The following is a 17770-nucleotide window of genomic DNA, read 5'->3' on the forward strand; positions in this document are numbered from 1 at the left end:
TGTAGTGATAGAGCCAGTTTCTCCTCTCTGCTTCCATCATCCCCAAGTCAGAGAGGAGCAGAAAATCTTCTAAAAGGCCAAAAGTTAACACACGCCTCTGAGGTGATTCGGTTTTACTTCCTTGCTTGTGCCTATTTACTACCTGCTCACCATCTATCTTTGTCTCCTAAGTAGTGTTTTCCTACAGTCCCAAGTTCTCATATTAAAACTCTTGGAAAAAGACAGTGAACTAACTGTTTCCCTTTGCTCTGTGTGTGTGTGCTTCAATATTCATAAGCAACTTGGCTGAAGACAGACACTTGGTAACAGAAACACAAGAACTTTCCAGAAGAAACTCTGAATGGGATTGGTAAAAGTGCAAGTGAGGAGGACCCAGCCTCCCTCTCCTGCCCAAGCCAACCTGCCCAGCACGCTTCCCCTGGGGGTTTGTGAGGCTGAGCGCTTCTATCTCCATCCTACCTGCAACAGATCCAGGAATTCGCAAACAGACGAGGGTCGGGGCCCTGGGACCTGGACCCATGAAGACCCAAATCTCCAGCATGGCACACGAGGTACTTCATAACAGAATCCCAATCCCTCCTTCAGCCTCATCTCTTGATCCTGTGGACCCCTCCCCACTCTGTCTCACACCCCACCCCTTCCACCTTCCCCACCCTTTATGCCCTGGCCATACGTATCTACCTGCCACACCTCTTTTCCTGCCATCCTTTCTCTGCCCAACCAGCTCCTAAAGTTCTTTCAAGTTCCCTCTCAATGTCCAGCTCCTCAGTAAAGCTTCACCAGATCTTCTTTCCTCTGCAGGAAGTGCAGTGCCCCGTCCTGGTGCTCCCACAGCCCTTGGTAAACATCTTTATCCTGACACTCCATGTCCCCCGTTGTAACCCCATGTTATGTGCCTCTGTCTCCCTACTGGTCTTTGAGTTCTGTGACGCACGGTAACAGTTTGTTAAACTCTACAGGTTTATGATCTTGACGGTATATCAAAGAAACTTAGAGCTGATGCTGTGAGGCCCTTTCAGATCCACAGACCAAATCGACTTTTCTGAGAATTTTTGTCAAATTCCACACGGGGGGTGGAGTTCTTAACTTCATTTTTAAATTAAGGAGCAGCGGCTTTAAAAACAGTAAGTCATGCTGTTGTCTTATTAGTCATTTGCAGCTCGAAATCATTGTAATCAATAATCCTGTGAATCTTGAAAAGCTTCATACGATATCAGCTCGCTGCTGAAGCTGGGAGGGGCTGACAGTCATACTTGGCTGAAGACTCTGTGATATCGGTGGCACTGCTGGTCAAGTTGGGGGCCGGAAGGGACACTCCAGGAAAGCAGAAAACAATTCTACCGTGATGTTTATTTTCACTTTCTGTTTGCTTGTTTATACTTTCCATACTCCACAGGTATCACTTTTGTAAAAAGGAAAAGCAATACATTTTTAAAATACAAAATGACAAGTGATTAGATTGATGAAAACTATAAAAGCTCAGTGAGGAGAAGGGGAGGAAACTTGAGACACTTGACCAAGATGCTTCTGCCCCTGACACCTGTGGCTTGAGCCCAAGGCAAGAGGCCCGATTGCGGTCCCAGTGGTCATGTCAAAATCACAAGGCCAGACTCCTGGGGTGCGGATGGGGGTGGGGGGCAACAAGGGGAGCTGCAGGGGCCCTTCCTCTGCTCAGCGTCACATGCTCACCGCTCAGACAGCCACAGGTGTCCCCACGGGAGCACTGGAAAAATCACGCCATTTGGGGTCTGGGCCCAGTTCTGGCACTTATAGTTCTAAGGTCTTAGACAAGTCGTTGCTCCCGTGTTTCTTCACCTCTTTGGGAGTCACATGTGTGCTTCCCGGGACGTCTGTGCCGTGGGTTATAAACCAAATGGCAGTACATGCGCATGAGGAGTTACTGGAGTTACCGTTGGTTCTGGAAGGCGGTGGGACTGAGGCACAGGTAAGCAGGATTCACAGCACCTGTTGCAGGTTCACAGATGTTTCGTGAGCTGAAAAATAGCCGAATCTCCACAGCTGTGTGGAAGAATAATTACTATTGTAATTATTCGCAAGTTACAAATGATAAAACCAGGCACCAAAACGTGAAGCAAATCGCCCAACTTGCCGCGTAGTTAGGAACAGAGGAGCTGGAATCTGAACACAAGCCGTTGACAGCAGAGCCTGTGTTAGTAACTCGTGGCCTGTGCTCACACCCATACACACACGTACGCACTCACACTCCTCCTTTGCATTCCAAACACACCCCCCAGATTCCACTCGAGCTCTGCAATTTCAATCCTGAATTTTGTTTCTTTGAAACCTAATTGCCCTAAGAAACTGCTAACAATTCGCTTCATTTTATACTGTTTTATATTATTTGATTCCTCCCCATGACCACGTACTATATTTATAAGAATTAAGAAAAAGACATATTGCTGCTCATTGGTAGGACTGTGCTTCAAAACCAACGTTTTAAAATTTAATGGAAATTAAAAAAATACTTTGCCAGTCACAGGTTTTTGGAGCCTTATTTATCTAATGCCCTGGCTGTTGGGGATATTTCCAATTCATGTTGGAATCAAGCCTGGGTTTCCTGATTTCCCCACCTCCAGCTTTCAGCTTCTGCTGCCAAAGCCAACCCAGCCCCTTCCTGTGGTTTCCAGCGCAGCCGCCTGGTGGGGGGAGGGGGAAAGGAGAGGAGGAGGGGGAGGGGGAAAGGAGAGGAGGAGGGGGAGGGAGAAAGAGGGAGGAGGGACGGGAAGGGGAAAAGAGAGGGGAGGATGCCGGCGTTGGGCCCCATCCAGGGTAAGCCAGGCCTGGGCCTTTCCAGCATGGTCCCCCATGCTTGGTGAAAACAGGGCCTCCAAAACCTAGAGATGGAGATTTGGGGAAAGTGAAAACACACACGGAGGTCAGGATGTGAGCAGGCTCACAAAGGGGCAAGTGAAGTCTGGATGACCCCGTCGGGAGGAAATGGGCACAAGCCGGAGGGGCAGGGATGGGGCGCTGCAACTCTGGCCTCAGCGCCCCCAGCGGGGTACCATCTGCTTTCCTTCCAGGGTCCAGAGGAGTCTGAGGCGCAAGGGTCCGCCAGAGCAGTGGACACAGGAGGGGCCCAGGAGCCTGCCCCACTGCCCTTGAACCTGGGCGCAGGCTGGCTCCATGTGGCAGGCAGCTTGAATTAAGTCTCTGGAGGAACACGAACACGCGCTCATGCATTATTCCTGCAGTGCAGGGACTCTCAGGCAGAAGGCGAGGTAGGAGGTAGTTACGTGTACCCACTTAGCAATGTCACTTTAATTTCTCAAACACTCCCTGGCAGACACGCGCTGAGCCCTGCCCAGGGAGCCCAGCCCGCTTAATAGGCCAGCTGGGGGGCAGCTGGCTCCTGTCTGATTGACTTGCTGGGGGAGAATTCATTAACCAGCCATCGGCTCTTCTGTCTCCTGAGACCTTAGCACTGCGACGGTCTGTATACGATGTGTTGTGTGTGTATAGTAATCCCTGTGGAACTATCACAGACCACAGAATCCCTCCAATGCTGAGGGCCCACAGCCCCTGTGGGATATTTTCTTTGCTGCTTCCTCTACAAACAGGCAGTCGGAGCATTTGGCTTTCCTCTCTGGCCACCTTCAGGCCATTATCAGGGCTGGGCTTAGCCCCTGCGGCTGTAAATGTTTGCCTGGCTGGAGAAAGCTCTGTCATATTAACCAAGAAGCAATGAATGAGAAGCCTTTCTGCTCCCGTATTAGATGCTATACAAGCATAAAGCAAGCTCTGAAATGTTATCTGTTCGAAACCTCAGGTGTCTAAATATTTACCAAGAATGTGATAGACATTCCCTCCTTCGGCACAACCAGTGTCCACTGGGTGTTGGAAATAGGAATGGTGCCCATGCAGGCCCTTGGATGGGGAGACCCTCCTCCAGGGAGAGCAGGTGCTCCGCCCCAACCCCAGCTTTCCAGTGCAAGTGCCTGCTCCTTGCGATCTTAGACCTTTCATCCCCCTATCCTTGACCTTCCTTGGGGAGAGACTCTCCAGCTACACACCCCACACAGAGCCCTTGACTCTGGCTACATGAGACTTCTCAGAGTTCTCCAAACACACAGGTCCTTTCTCATGACTTGGGTCTATACTGATTACTCCACCTGGCATGCCCTTTCCAGAAGGTCCCTCTTGGAAGCTTTAGGCACACTTCTAGGTCAAGGATGGTAAAAAGACTTTATCTGGGATACCAGTTTTGGAATGACCACATCCAAGCTGTGAAGTGATTTGGTGGATTTGTCATTGGTCTAATTTGTTGTAAATGTCACTTCCTCCATGATGCCCTCAAGACTCCCATCCTCCAAAGTAAATGTGATCTCTTCCTCCCTGCCTTCCCTTGGCACCCAAGTCATTTTTCATTTTCCACCTTGTATCACAGTTATATGAATAGCTTACTCCCCTTCCCTTGCTAATATCTGGGTTCCGTAAGGTCGTGACTGTGTATTATTCCTTTTGTGGTTGTTCACAACTTCCAAGTCTCCTGGTATTTCCAGATGAGGCTCTCTGACGTTCTACCCCCAGGTCCGTCCTTCCTGGGCCTGGCTTCCTGCAACTGCCAGCTTCAGTGAGACCCAGGCAGGGGGGTGGGGACTGTGAATAGAAACTTCAGGAAGCCTCCCAAAGGCTTTTTAATGTGTTCAGCTGTAAGCTTCATTCAGGGACCAAGTCTGTCTCGTTCATCATTGGATGCCCAGTGCTTTGCACAGTCCTTGGCATAAAGTAGGTGCTCAATAAATATTTAATGAATAAATAAAGAGTTTGGTGCTGCTGGGCCTTCTCCACCCATGATTAGACTTACCTCATCCACAGTGATAAATATGTGGAAAAAAGGAATTGGAATCAAGCCCTTCCTTTATGGAAGTCATTACTAATTTCCATTACCCAGCAAACTATCCAAGTGCATTAGGCTGATTTGGATTTAAAATCAATTAGTGCCTCTTCAAGGAACTCAGCTACTAGAAAAGCAAGATAAAACTGCATCTTCTTAAGTTAATTTATTTCCATTTAAAGGGTAATTAATACTTCTCATTGATGTGAGTTTAGAAAACAGGGAAAAGTATCAATGAAGAGGCAGAGCCCATCCAATCTCAGGACCTCAGGCAGACTGAGTTATTACAGGGACACTGAGTTACACTTGTTTTATGGTGCCTGCCTTCTCTCTTCCCTCTCCACTCAGAGTTGCTGAACATCTTTTCTTTCTCCAGTTTTCTCTTTTTCCTCCTTTGCCAAAAACCCTGATGGACGATGCAGCCTGATCCTGGATTCTGAGGTGTGATCAAAAGTAGGTGCTTGTGGTTAAGAAGAGCCCAGAGGCCAGAGGAGCCATCAACCCAGGGACAGCAGAAATAGGCAGATGTAATGAGAGCCTGGTTTGGGGTGGCAGTGGGGCCATAGGGGTGACATCGCTGGGCAGGAGGCATGGACCTGTGACCAGTGGTGTGTGAACCATAAAGGGGCAGTCAGGAAGGATTTCCAGCTTCCTGCTTTGGAGGCTGGGGGAATGGAGAGGGTACCAGCCAGGACTGCAAACAACAGAAACTGATTCTGGTTCTCTAAGAAGAAATGAAAATTATTAAATATATATTTGTTAGAGCTCACTGAATCAATGGAAAGGCTGGAAAACAATCTTAGAAAATAGGTGGGACCAAAGGAGGCTGGGACCTGAGTCACACCACAAGAGCAGCATGGTCAGGTCAAAGCCAAAGCATCCCTGTGATTGGCCACTTGCAGCACTGCCCTCCTCACTCCTGCTGTGAGTAATCTCTAGCCTTGTCTCACTCTCAGGAACCAAAATCCCTTTGGATGGTGTGAATGACCATATCTAAGTCACGTGAGCATGCCCCAGTCACTAGGGGGCAAGTGTGGGAAAGTCTAGTCCCTTTCAGACTCATACTTATTGGAATTTCTTCCAAACAAGATAAGGGATCAGATGATAGGAAAGCGGAGAGAGAAAGAGGGCACAAATGATCCCTCTGGTGGCATTAAAGTGGAGAGAGCAGGAGGGACAGCAGATTTGCAGGGCAGGACAATGAGTTCAGTGAGCATACGGAATGTGAGATGCCCACAGGTATCCAGGTGGAGCTGTGGAGAGAGGTTAACATTGGACATGCTGATCTGGGAGCTGTCTTCAAAGAGGTGACAGGCTACTGGTATAGCATCTTGCCCTGGATCACTGCAGCTTCTCCAGCCATCCTTGCATTCCACACCTTTAGTAACTGAGGTCTTCCGAGAAGCCCAGGACATGAAGACAAGGACCCTGCAGGAGGTGAAGGTTTGGCTGGGTACTCTTTTCCCAGAAGTCCCAGTTCCTGTCTTGAGTGTCTGATCATGAAAAATGAATAGCAAATAAAAGAAGTTAAGCTGGCTGGGACCAGGACATAAAGGTGGCTTTGACAACAGCTGATGGGAAATAAGCTGGAAGAATCGCTCCCCTTTTTAGGGCTCTGTAGCCTTAATTTCCAGGTTTATCTCAAGCAGAAAACCTCAAACGTAGCACAGGAGCTCTAGAATGTTCAGAGCCCTGGAACCTGTAAACTGCAAGGAGACTTAGGGATCATATAGTCCAACACCTTATTTTATACACTAGGACCCATGGCTTAGAGGATCCCATAAACTACAGCATCCTTTCAAGTTCTCTGATTGTGAAAAAGTGACACCACCTTTCACCCACACCTCCACCCCATCCTGCCAACCCTGTCACCCACCTGAGAGGAAGGGAGGCCTCGTGTAGGATGCAGCTGGGTGGAACAACCCCGCTCTTCCCCTGGAGGCAGTGACGTCTGTCACTCCTAGGAGATGATTAAAACGCTGCTATTGTTAAATTTTGGCCAGTAGATCATGGATTATTCTCCCATGGGTCTGGTCATGAGTCACCAGAGCACATCCTCAGGAAGAAGCTGGCTGGACTCCCGAAATGGCCAGATCCTGCAGTGAACTTGGGACCCAGTGAACCTGGGCTGTGAACTAGAGGCTCTTGTGGCTGCTCCCATCAGGAGCAAGGGGCTGGACATCTGGGAGAGACCCGCTTTTGGCGCTGGCATCACAGAGTGCTCAGTCAATAGAGCACAGCCGCCTGAGTGAAGTCCCCACTATGACAATGGTAAGGACTAAATAAGGAAGTGTGGGGGGAAGGCCCAGCAGGTGCCTGCAGGGAGGATTGACTCAGTAAAAGCCCTTTACTTTTTTTCCTCTTATAGGAGATGGTCCATTTAAAAAAAAAAAATTATTTATTCATGGCTGTGTCAGTTCTTACTTGCGGCACACAGGATCTTTCATTGTGGTGTGCAGGCTCTTCATTGCAGTGTGCAGGCTTCTCTCCAGTTGTGGTGCAGGGGCTCCAGAGCCCGTGGACTCAGTAGTTCCGGCACGTGGGCTCTCTAGTTGTGGCGTTCGGGCTTAGTTGCCCCATGGCACGTGAGATCTTAATTCCCTGACCAGGGATCGAACCCACGTCCCCTACATTGGAAGGCAGCTTCTTAACCACTGGACCACCAGGGAAGTCCCAGGAGGTGGTCTTTGAGTTGGACCTTAAAGATGACCAAATCCCCTCCTCACTCCAAATAGGCAGTAAAGAGACAGGGAACAACCCTAGGGGAAGGGATGTTCACAGATTCCAGAATTTCAGAGTCAAGCCTTACTTTTTTGATGATTAACCTACAGACTGTGGGTAGCTAGCTGTACAGGAGGGACATTCACCCAAAGTGAAAGGAAGAGGCATGAACGACAGCAATCCAGGTTGAATTAAGAAGGTAAATGTCTCTATGCCATGGAAAGAGAATCCAGAAGTGAATGAATGAATGAACAAATGACCATAACCTGGTCTGGCCACAGTATTCACTGGTTGCACCATCTTCTGGAGAGGAAAGGACACTGTGGCGTTGCTCACGCTCTCCCCTCCCCCCTCTCTACTGCTGCATGTCCAAGCCCTCCAACCTTTGATGTGGCTCAAATGCCACATCCTCTGGTAGGAAGCCCTTCTTGTTTCAACAACTCAGACATTCTCTTTTTCCTCTGTCCTTCCAAAGACCTCACCTCCACTCTCATAAGGCCCTTATTTCCATGCCAGATGATGGTCATTGGTGTGTGTGTCTTACCTCTGTGTGCCTTCCAGTGCCCAGGACATAAAGCAGCCCCTGGCACAGGGTGTTAAGGATTTCTGGGCCCTCCAAGGACTGCCAAGCCCCCTGCCCCTTTGTCCAGGGTTGTTTGACTGACTTCTGGTAACAAAGGAGCTTTGAATAGCAATGGAGCGGAGACGCATGCCTCGGAAAGAGCGGGGAGGGTCTCAGAGTGGGAAGGAGTCAGGATGGGAGCTGTGTCCTCTGGCAGAGGAAGGACGAAACGGATCCCAAGTGAAGTGAGTGAAACACCTGTCTCAGGGCCCAGGATAAGGCCGAGGGGCCAGGAGGAGATGACCATGGCTGTGGGCAGGGAAGATGAGAAAGATAGTGATGAGGAAGCCTTGAGGTGTAGGGGAGGGTGGAGTGGTCAGCGTAAGGCAGGGCTCTGAAACCAGTTCTCTGTATCTCTCTCCTTGACCTAACCAGCTGGGTGCCATGACTCCAACACTGAGGGGAGAGCTCACATGGGTGCTCAATAAATGTTGAATAGAATAATCCTGAATAATGACGGTAATGATAATAATAACAACTAATTTTTATTGAATACTTCCTATGTCTCAGGCACTGTTCTAAGTCTTTTTTTAACATGTATTTCTTCCTTTAATCTTTTCTCATCAACCCTGTGAGGTAGGTACTATTATTATTCTCATTTTACAGGTGATGAATTGGAGGCACAGAGGGGCTGAGTAACTTATCTACAGCCACACAGCTAGCGAACGGTAAAGCCAGGATTTGAACCCACTTTCTTGACCCTCAAAGCCTATGCTCTAAGCCATTATGCAATAGGGCATGGTATTAATAGTAAAACATTTGCTCACCCAGTTTTGGCCTCCCCCTACACCATCCCCTCTCAAGATATTCTCTGCTAAATCTGCTTGTTATAAGAAACAATAAAATTTCTCTCTTAGGGGCTAATTCATAGCATTGAGACTCAAATAACTTTCAGAGCAATCTTCAGAAAAAATCCTCTTCAAAGGAGAATCTCAAAAGGACTGATAAAAGCAATTAAAAATAAAGGAATCATATATTCCACTGACTTCTGAAGGTTCATTTCACTGCATTTCGTTTTCTACTTTATTTTATATTTACTAGGACCCAAGTAAATGGGGAAAAAATCCAAATTTTGTTTGATAGAAACAGACACTCAGAACAGTGAAAAAAAACCACTGTTCAAAAAGTAACCTTCAGGCACCTGAATGCTAAGTAATATGTTTATTCCTATCTGTACAGATATTAAACTCATTCTTCCTAAATCTATTTTCATCATCTAAACAGAGACTATAAATCAACATTTCTACATAATTTTTGGAAAATAAATGGTTTCCTGCCAAAGAATGTGGCTTGTATATTGGCAGTATATGGAGTTAGGATATTTTCAGCAGCAAAACACAGAAGACTCCAGCTCAAATTGGCTTAAGGAATAAGGATAGTTATCATTTTCTGTAACTAGAAGTTCAGAGGAAGGGGAAGCCCAAGCTTGGATCAATCAGCAGCTCAACAAAGCAGCAAAGATTCAATTTGTTTCATTCTTCCACTCTGCAGTCCTCAATTTCGGTGGGATCCAAGACTGCCTTGCTAGATGGTTGCAGCAGTCCCCGGTGTAACACCCAGAAACAACGACATCCAGAGGAACGACAGAAGCTGTCCCTTCCTTGTGCCTCTTTTTTCAGAAGCAAGAAAACCTCTCCCAGCAGACTCCCGGCAGACTTCCAGCCAATGTCTTTGCTTCACTTGAGTCACACGCCTATTCCTAAAGCAACGGCTGGCTTAGGCCAGTCCTGCTGGGGATCCACCACCCCGATCACCACGAAGAGACACCAGTCATTTTCCAAGCTCCTTTTCTGAAACAAATGCCGTTTCTTCATCCAGATATCAAACTTTTACTAGCCTATGGAAATAAAAATCTTTAAAATGATAGAAACCTGAATTTCATAAAAGGGGGTTTGCATTTTCTCCTGACTGATGATGAATTTTCTCTCTCACCCAGGGAGTAGCCTTGCCTTCCAGAAAAATAAAGCTTTCTGAAAACTGTGGAATATGGATTTGCTAACTTAATATTATTTTAAATGCAACAGAGCAGCTTGCTATTTAGAACTATTTGGTGAATTTTTTTTAATGAAAAATGACCAGAACTCCAGGATAAATGATGGGTTGAATGTACAGATTGATCTCCCCTCCATCTCTAAACATCACTTGAAAAATCATAAGTTAAACGAAAGGAATAATCTCATAAGGATAAACAGAGTGGGAAAGGAGTCATTAGCAACAATATTTCAGAGGCTAGGAAGCAGATGGATGAGTGATATCGGACGTAGCAGAACAGAGGAAGCTGAATTCTAAGGCAGCCTATGGAAAGCCAAGAAATATTCTGATCGTATATTGAAGAACTCTCAAAAAGCTCAAGAGTTGGTGGCTCCAAGTACCTATGGAAGTGGGGGTAACAGAGGGCTAAAATGTGAGGATTGGTTTAAAACTCTATAAGAGATGGTTAGATTTCTGGTTTCCTTCCTCTACTCCACATAGTAGGGACTTCCCTCTGCAGAAGACTGGAGGCTGATTCTCAATAAATGATAAAAGAGAGGGTCTTCATTAAAGGACCATACTGAGGGCAGAGGTATCATACAGAAAACAGAACCATTAAATGGAAGCTTATATGCTATCCATGGAGATCACCAACTTTCTTCTCTTATCTAGCACCCTGAACACCAATATCAGATTATATGGTTCAGGCAGGAGATGGAAGAGTATTATTCTCTGGGGCAGCTGGACAGCTCCAGAGAAAAGATAAGAAGGTATTGACATTAGGGGTCCTTATCCAGATCACTGTGCACTGAAAACACAGTGGACAAGGCCCCTGCCCGCTGAAGCTTCCAATCTGTTGTTAAGGCCCCACTTTTAAGTATACATAAAAACACAGTGTTCACCAGACACTGGTGCAAAGTCTCTAATATAAAAGAGGCCAGAACAAACAGAAAGAAGAAAAGAAACTTGGATGGAAGAAACTATGCAAAGAGAATAAAACTTTTTAAAAATCTATCATAATAGCCTTGCAGAGATAAGATATTGCATTCTGTGAAACAGAAACAGGATATTGTGAGAACAGGATAAAAGCCATTGCAAATTAAAAATATGAAAGCAGAAATGAAAAACTCAGTAGAAAGATTAGAAAATTAAGGTGAAGAAATATCCCAGAAAGTAGAGCAAAATAGCAAAGCGTGGAAAATAAGGAAGAAAATCTTAAACAAAAAAACAGAGGACAAATTGTGGAGATCCAATATCTAAATAATAGGAGTTCCAGAAAGAAAATGGAGGAAAAGGAACCATCAAATAAACAGTTTAAGAAATTTTCCTAGAATTGAAAGACATAAATTTCTAAGTGACAAAATGCCCACTAAATGCCCAATAAAATGGATAAAACTAGACTCATGGCAGACCCATCATTGTGAAATTCCCGAAGAACCTGCAAGCTTTGGGAGGTAAGGGAGGGATTGATTTCATTCAAAGAAACAATAATCAGAATCAAAATGCATGAATTTCACAACAGCTAAACTGGAAATGACATGACAATGAAACAGTACCTTCAAAATTGGGCAAAAATATTTTCCCACCTAAAATTCTACATCAGTTATGTATGAGAATAAACTAGAAATCTGTTCAAATGTACAAAGACAAAAACAAGAAATTATTTCTATGTACTCTTTCTTGGAAAACTAGAGGACACGCTCCACCGAAACGATTGAGTAAACTAAGAAGAAAATACAGGATTTAAAACAGAGAGGATCTAATTCTAGAGAGAGGTGAAGGAACTCCTTGGGGTGATGGTGAAGAAAGATCCTAGACTGGATCAGATGCACAAGCAGCTTTGTCAAGAAAATAAAATTGACAGAATACTTATTGTGCTTAAATTTATTGTACTTGTTGAGAGAAAATGTACACATTCAGGAAAGAGATTAAATTGGTGTTGAGTACATAGAAAACTCAGCAATTATTATATATAACATATATAACAAAGGCAATTATTAACTCCAGGGTAAGCAAAAAGTTGGACAAGAAAGGAAAAAGAACTGTAGTACACCACATGGTTCAGCTATAAATAGCATTTACAGAGTCAGAAGAAGGTAAACAATGCATATGGATCTAAGCTAAAGGACGGTATAACCATATGAGGAGCGTGGGAGAGCAGGAAGTGTACCTGCATGGAGGTGTGTCTAGGTGGTGGTGGTAAAAGGGTAGAGAAAAGTGTCAGAGCCTCATCTTCCACAGTTGGAAGTCAATAGATGATGCCCAAACTGCAAAATCCATGAGTAAAAATACCAGCATCTATGGAAGGAAATACCAAAAGAATCAGTTGAAAGAGTTGAAAATGGTTGCCTCAGGGTAGTGAGAAATGGGGTGGGGTGGGGAACTGCTGTTTTTCATGGCAAGCAGAACTATTAGACTCTTTCAAGTGTGTATTTGTGAAACTTTGATAAACAAATGTAAATGTTAAAAATATACCTCCACTATGTATTTTAATTCAGATTTTTTGTAACTGGAATTTATTGAAATGGTCACACTTGTGAAAGTGACTTTGCATTTTGGAGAGTCATGAAGGGTGCTTTATTCTCATAGTGAAAGTCTGAGGTGATCCCCTGCAGTGCAATTGAATAGCAAGACTTGCTGACAGCAAACAAGAGCCTTGGTAGCTAAGCCTCCTGTGGGAGTTTTTATTTTTATTTCTCCAGAAAAAATGAAAAGCAAGTTATTTTCTGATATTCAGTTGAGCTCACATGGGGCCCTAGATTGTGCTCTCAGAGGCTGGGGAGGAGTCACTTCAACCCTTGCTTAGTACTGTCAAATTATGATGTTGCTGACCATTTATCATCCATTCATTTAGTCAGCGGACATGTAGGGAGCACTTCATACAGGTCAAGAGGATGGATGGAGACAAGGATGAATAAGACACAATCGCTGCCTTCAAAATGCTTACAGTCTAGCACCTTGAAGTCTAGTACAGAGGCTTATACATCATGCTCTTTTTTACCCCTGGGCTTTTCCTCCTATTTCCCCCTCCCCAGAATGTCTTTCTTCCATTCCCTTCCCCTTTTCTCCATTTGGACTGGTTACCTCTAATTCATTACTTAAGACTCAGCTAAGGAACCTCTCCTCCAGGAATCCTTCACTGACTATCCTTCCACGCTGGGTGGATTAAGGGCCACGTCTCTGGGCTTCCACCCCTTCTTCTGGTGACAGACCCCACCTGTTTGGCCTTGAGAATAGGCAAATGATACATACGGGACCAATCAAAGCATCCCATCTTCCCCCAAACAAGTCAATCAGAATCCTTCCCTGGAATTTTTCTAACTGGAACTGGTGAGGATAGTCCTTTATTTCCCTAAAAGTGAGTTTCGGGTGGCCAGGTTCCCACAGAAGTGGAGTAATGTTGTTTGAAAGAAGGAAATCAACATCCAAAGAGAAGCAGAAATAAGAGATGTGGATAGAAACAGAAGAGCATTTGCCATTCACTGCAGCAGGGCAAAACCAAAAAGCTGTTTGTTGTGTAAACGTTTTTAGAGATAACGAAGTAGACATGACTAAGAGACATTTTCAGCAAATACATACTGAATTTGGTAAAAGTTTCCTGTCAGCAATCAAAAAAGAATCAATGAAATTAGTCACCTGAATTAAATATTCAACAAAAAATTTAAACTATTTTTAACAGTATCTGAGCTAGTAACTTTGGTCAACTATAAAATGGTTTGGATTTTTTTGCAAACATTTTAAAATTGCAAGTACTTTTCCTCAGCTTTAGATGAGTTATGCAATATAAAATATTTTACCCAATTAATATTTGTGTATATTTTGTCTCAAAAGATGTCCAAATTTATGAAGAAATATGTCCTTTTATGGCCAACAAAACCAAACTCATGGCTTAGACATTTTTGAATCATTTATATCTGTCAAATAAGAATTTCCAATAGATAAGAAAACCTAGTTTCTATCATGCTGGATAGTGCTTCAACTACATTAGAATTAAAAATCCAGATTTTATTGGAATTCTAAAACGAGAGACTGATGTTTTTCTCTACAAAAGTATTTTTTTCTCAGTTTTTGAAGAATTATGCAAAGTGTCATGGATATAATTGTTTTAATCTTTCAGGATACACATACAAATGTATAAATTATTTCCAGTTTATGGAAGTATTGAAAACAAGGCAATAAATTTAATGATCTTGAGTTCTTTGCCAATGCTTGTGGGTTCAATGGTAGACTTTTTCTTTTAACAAAGATTTGCTCCAATTCAAGATTTTCTTGAAATAAGAATAATACTTGCCAAATACTAAATAATCATAGACAAAATATGACCATATCATATTGCATATGAATGAGCAAAATTTGAAGTTCGCGTGAAAGAAAAAGATTTTTCTGTGACCTAGCTCGTTAGGCATGAGAATTTATGCTGAAATTGAAACTATTTATAATAAAAATCAACCATAATGCTTTTGTACATTTTCTAACATGAATTAATATGCAGAAGATTTTCATTGTAACAGCATCTTTTAAATTTGCTGCAAAAATACAAGAAAATTTGAAGAATCCTTTGTTGATATCAGCAAGTATAGAATTGCTTTTCAGTTTATGCAATATCTTTGAACTCTATGCTAATGATACTTAGTTGACTCAAGAGTTAGTTTACTGAAATTGAACAGAAATTGTATTAAAACTAATATGTTTTTTGCTTCAAAGTTAAAATGATTCGTCTGAAAAAGATGAAGCAGTTTTGGTGATGCAGATATAAATATTAAAGAAAAATTATTATTATTATATATTTTTTTATAATTTTATTTTTTTATCTTTATTTTTGGCTGTGTTGGGTCTTCGTTGCTGTGAAGCTTTCTCTGGTTGTGGTGAGCAGGGGCTACTCTTCGTTGCGGTGCATGGGCTTCTCATTGCGGTGGCTTCTCTTGTTGCGGAGCACGGGCTCTAGGCATGTGGGCTCAGTAGTTGTGGCTCACGGGCTCTAGAGCGCAGGCTCAGTAGTTGTGGCACACGGGCTTAGTTGCTCTGCGGCATGTGGGATCTTCCCGGACCAGGGCTTGAACCTGTGTCGCCTGCATTGGCAGGTGGATTCTTAATCACTGCGCCACCAGGGAAGCCCAGAAAAATTATTTTTTGATACTCTATTCAGTTACCGGAAAACTTTTAAGTATGTTTGGATCAACTTGAGCCTGTGAATTTACTTTTTCAACTGTAAATTTATGAAATCTAATTACAGAGCAAATATTTTCAGTGAGAATTTAGTGCCCAAATTAAGATGTATTGTAAAAAAAACACACTGAATTTTGGTGAACTGGTTTTAAAAAAAAGTTTGTAAAATATCTCATTAATAATTTTTTATATTGAGTACATGCTGAAATGATAATATTTTGGATATATTGGGTTAAATATATTATTAAAATTAATTTCATCTTTTTTTTTTAGCTTTCCTTAATGTGTCTACCAGAATTTATTTTTTTTATACATCTTTATTGGAGTATAATTGCTTCACAATGCTGTGTTAATTTCTGTTGTATGACCTAGTGAATCAGCCATATGCATACGTATATCCCCATATCCCCTCTCTCCTGAGCCTCCCTCCCACCCTCCCTATCCCACCCCTCTAGGTCATTGCAAAACACTGAGCTGATCTCCCTGTGCTATGCTGCTGCTTCCCATTAGCTATCTATTTTACATTTGGTAGTGTATATATATCCATGCCACTCTCTCACTTCGCCCCAGCTTCCCCTCCCCACCCTGTGTCCTCAAGTCCACTCTCTATGTCTGCATCTTTATTCCTGCCCTGCCACTAGGTTCATCAGTACCATTTTTTTTTAGATTCCATATATATGCATTAACATATGGTATTTGTTTTTCTCTTTCTGACTTACTTCACTCTGTGTGACAGACTCTAGGTCCATCCACCTCACTGCAAATAACTCAATTTTGGTTTTTTTATGGCTGAGTAATATTCCATTGTATATATGTGCCACATCTTCTTTACCCATTCATCTGTCGATGGACATTTAGGTTGTTTCCATGTCCTGGCCATGGTAAATAGTGCTGCAATGAACATTGTGGTACATGTCTCTTTCTGAATTATGATTTTCTCAGGGTATATGCCCAGTAGTGGGATTGCTGGGTCATATGGTAGTTCTACTTTTAGTTTTTTAAGGAATCTCCATACTGTTCTCCATAATGGCTGTATCAATTTACATTCCCACCAACAGTGCTGGAGTGTTCCCTTTTCACCACACCCTGGCTACCAGAATTTAAACTCACATCTGTGTTTCATGTTCTATTTCTCTTGGAAAACACTGATCTAGATCATGCATTCCTTCATCAGGATTTGTGTCTTAATAGCTATAGTATATATTACCACATGTTGTATGCCAGAGATTGCTAAAGGCTTTAAAAACACGTAACCTCAAAACAACTCTATGAGTTAAGTTTACTAATTAGGAAACAGAGGCTCAGAGATGTTAAGTAATTTCCCCAAGATCACACAGCTAGTAAGTAGTATAACCAGACTTCATACTCAGGGTCTGTTACATCCTGAGCCCTTAATCATGACTGTGGCACCTACCACATGCCCAATATCAGTGTTTCCATGCAGGAGTCCCTTCCCTGCATTTCTAGGAAATGTATGTTTCCAAATCCTGAATACTAAGAAAAATCAGTCAGGAAACTGGGGAAAGGGATTATAATTCTTCTGTGAGAATTAAAGATTAACAATTAACACAGAGACATTACTAGTCAAAGGTCTCCACTGAGGTCAAGTCACAGGCAAGAGCAGGAAACACTGACCCGTGGAGCTGAAGGCTAAGGTTGGCATTTCTGGGGACTGGGACGGGAGCCTGCAGGAGAGACATGATCACAGTCGCACTGTTTAGTCTTGTTTGTGGCTATTGCCTTATTATAAATGTGTGTTTCTGGACTTTTCTGATGCTAGTGGTGAGTCACTGCTCCAAACACAATAAATATTAATGTATCTATGTAGAGTAAGCATTAATATAAACTCTATGAATGGTATTCCAAGGAGGAATGAGTTTTGAAAGCAAAATAAGTCCTTAAATTGGCAATTTCCACACAGATTCTGTGAGGTGCCATTATCCTTGCTAGGAGATCCAGCATTATTCAAATACTACCCAGTGATATTCACTGGTGTTTTTCAGTGTTTGAATATTTGCTATAAGCAAAACGTTTGTACAAATACTACCAAAGTATGAAGGCTTCATACATATTATCAAGTACAAGTACTTTACAAAGGGCACCAAACTTAATATTTCCTATTTATTAAGTAAAAATTTTTAGATATCCGGAATAATGAGTAAAGAGTATGAAGAATGTTGCAAAGTATTTTTACAATAACTTATGATTTTGGTAATTCCTGAGGAGTCCCAGAAATTCCAATCTTTTCTTTCCCAATTCCCAAAGATTAATGTCTTTCAGGAATTTGGAAATAGCAATAGTACTGGTATCTGAGGTCTTTAAGAATGTTTGTTGAAAGAAACAAAAAAAGATAGTGATGTTTAGGATCCAGAACACCGGGATCTTTCTCTCATGGAAAGAACTGGTTACAAAGGCAAATAAATATTTAGCTG

This window comes from Eschrichtius robustus, chromosome 6 (genome assembly GCF_028021215.1).
Source record: "Eschrichtius robustus isolate mEscRob2 chromosome 6, mEscRob2.pri, whole genome shotgun sequence".
Lineage (NCBI taxonomy): Eukaryota > Metazoa > Chordata > Mammalia > Artiodactyla > Eschrichtiidae > Eschrichtius > Eschrichtius robustus.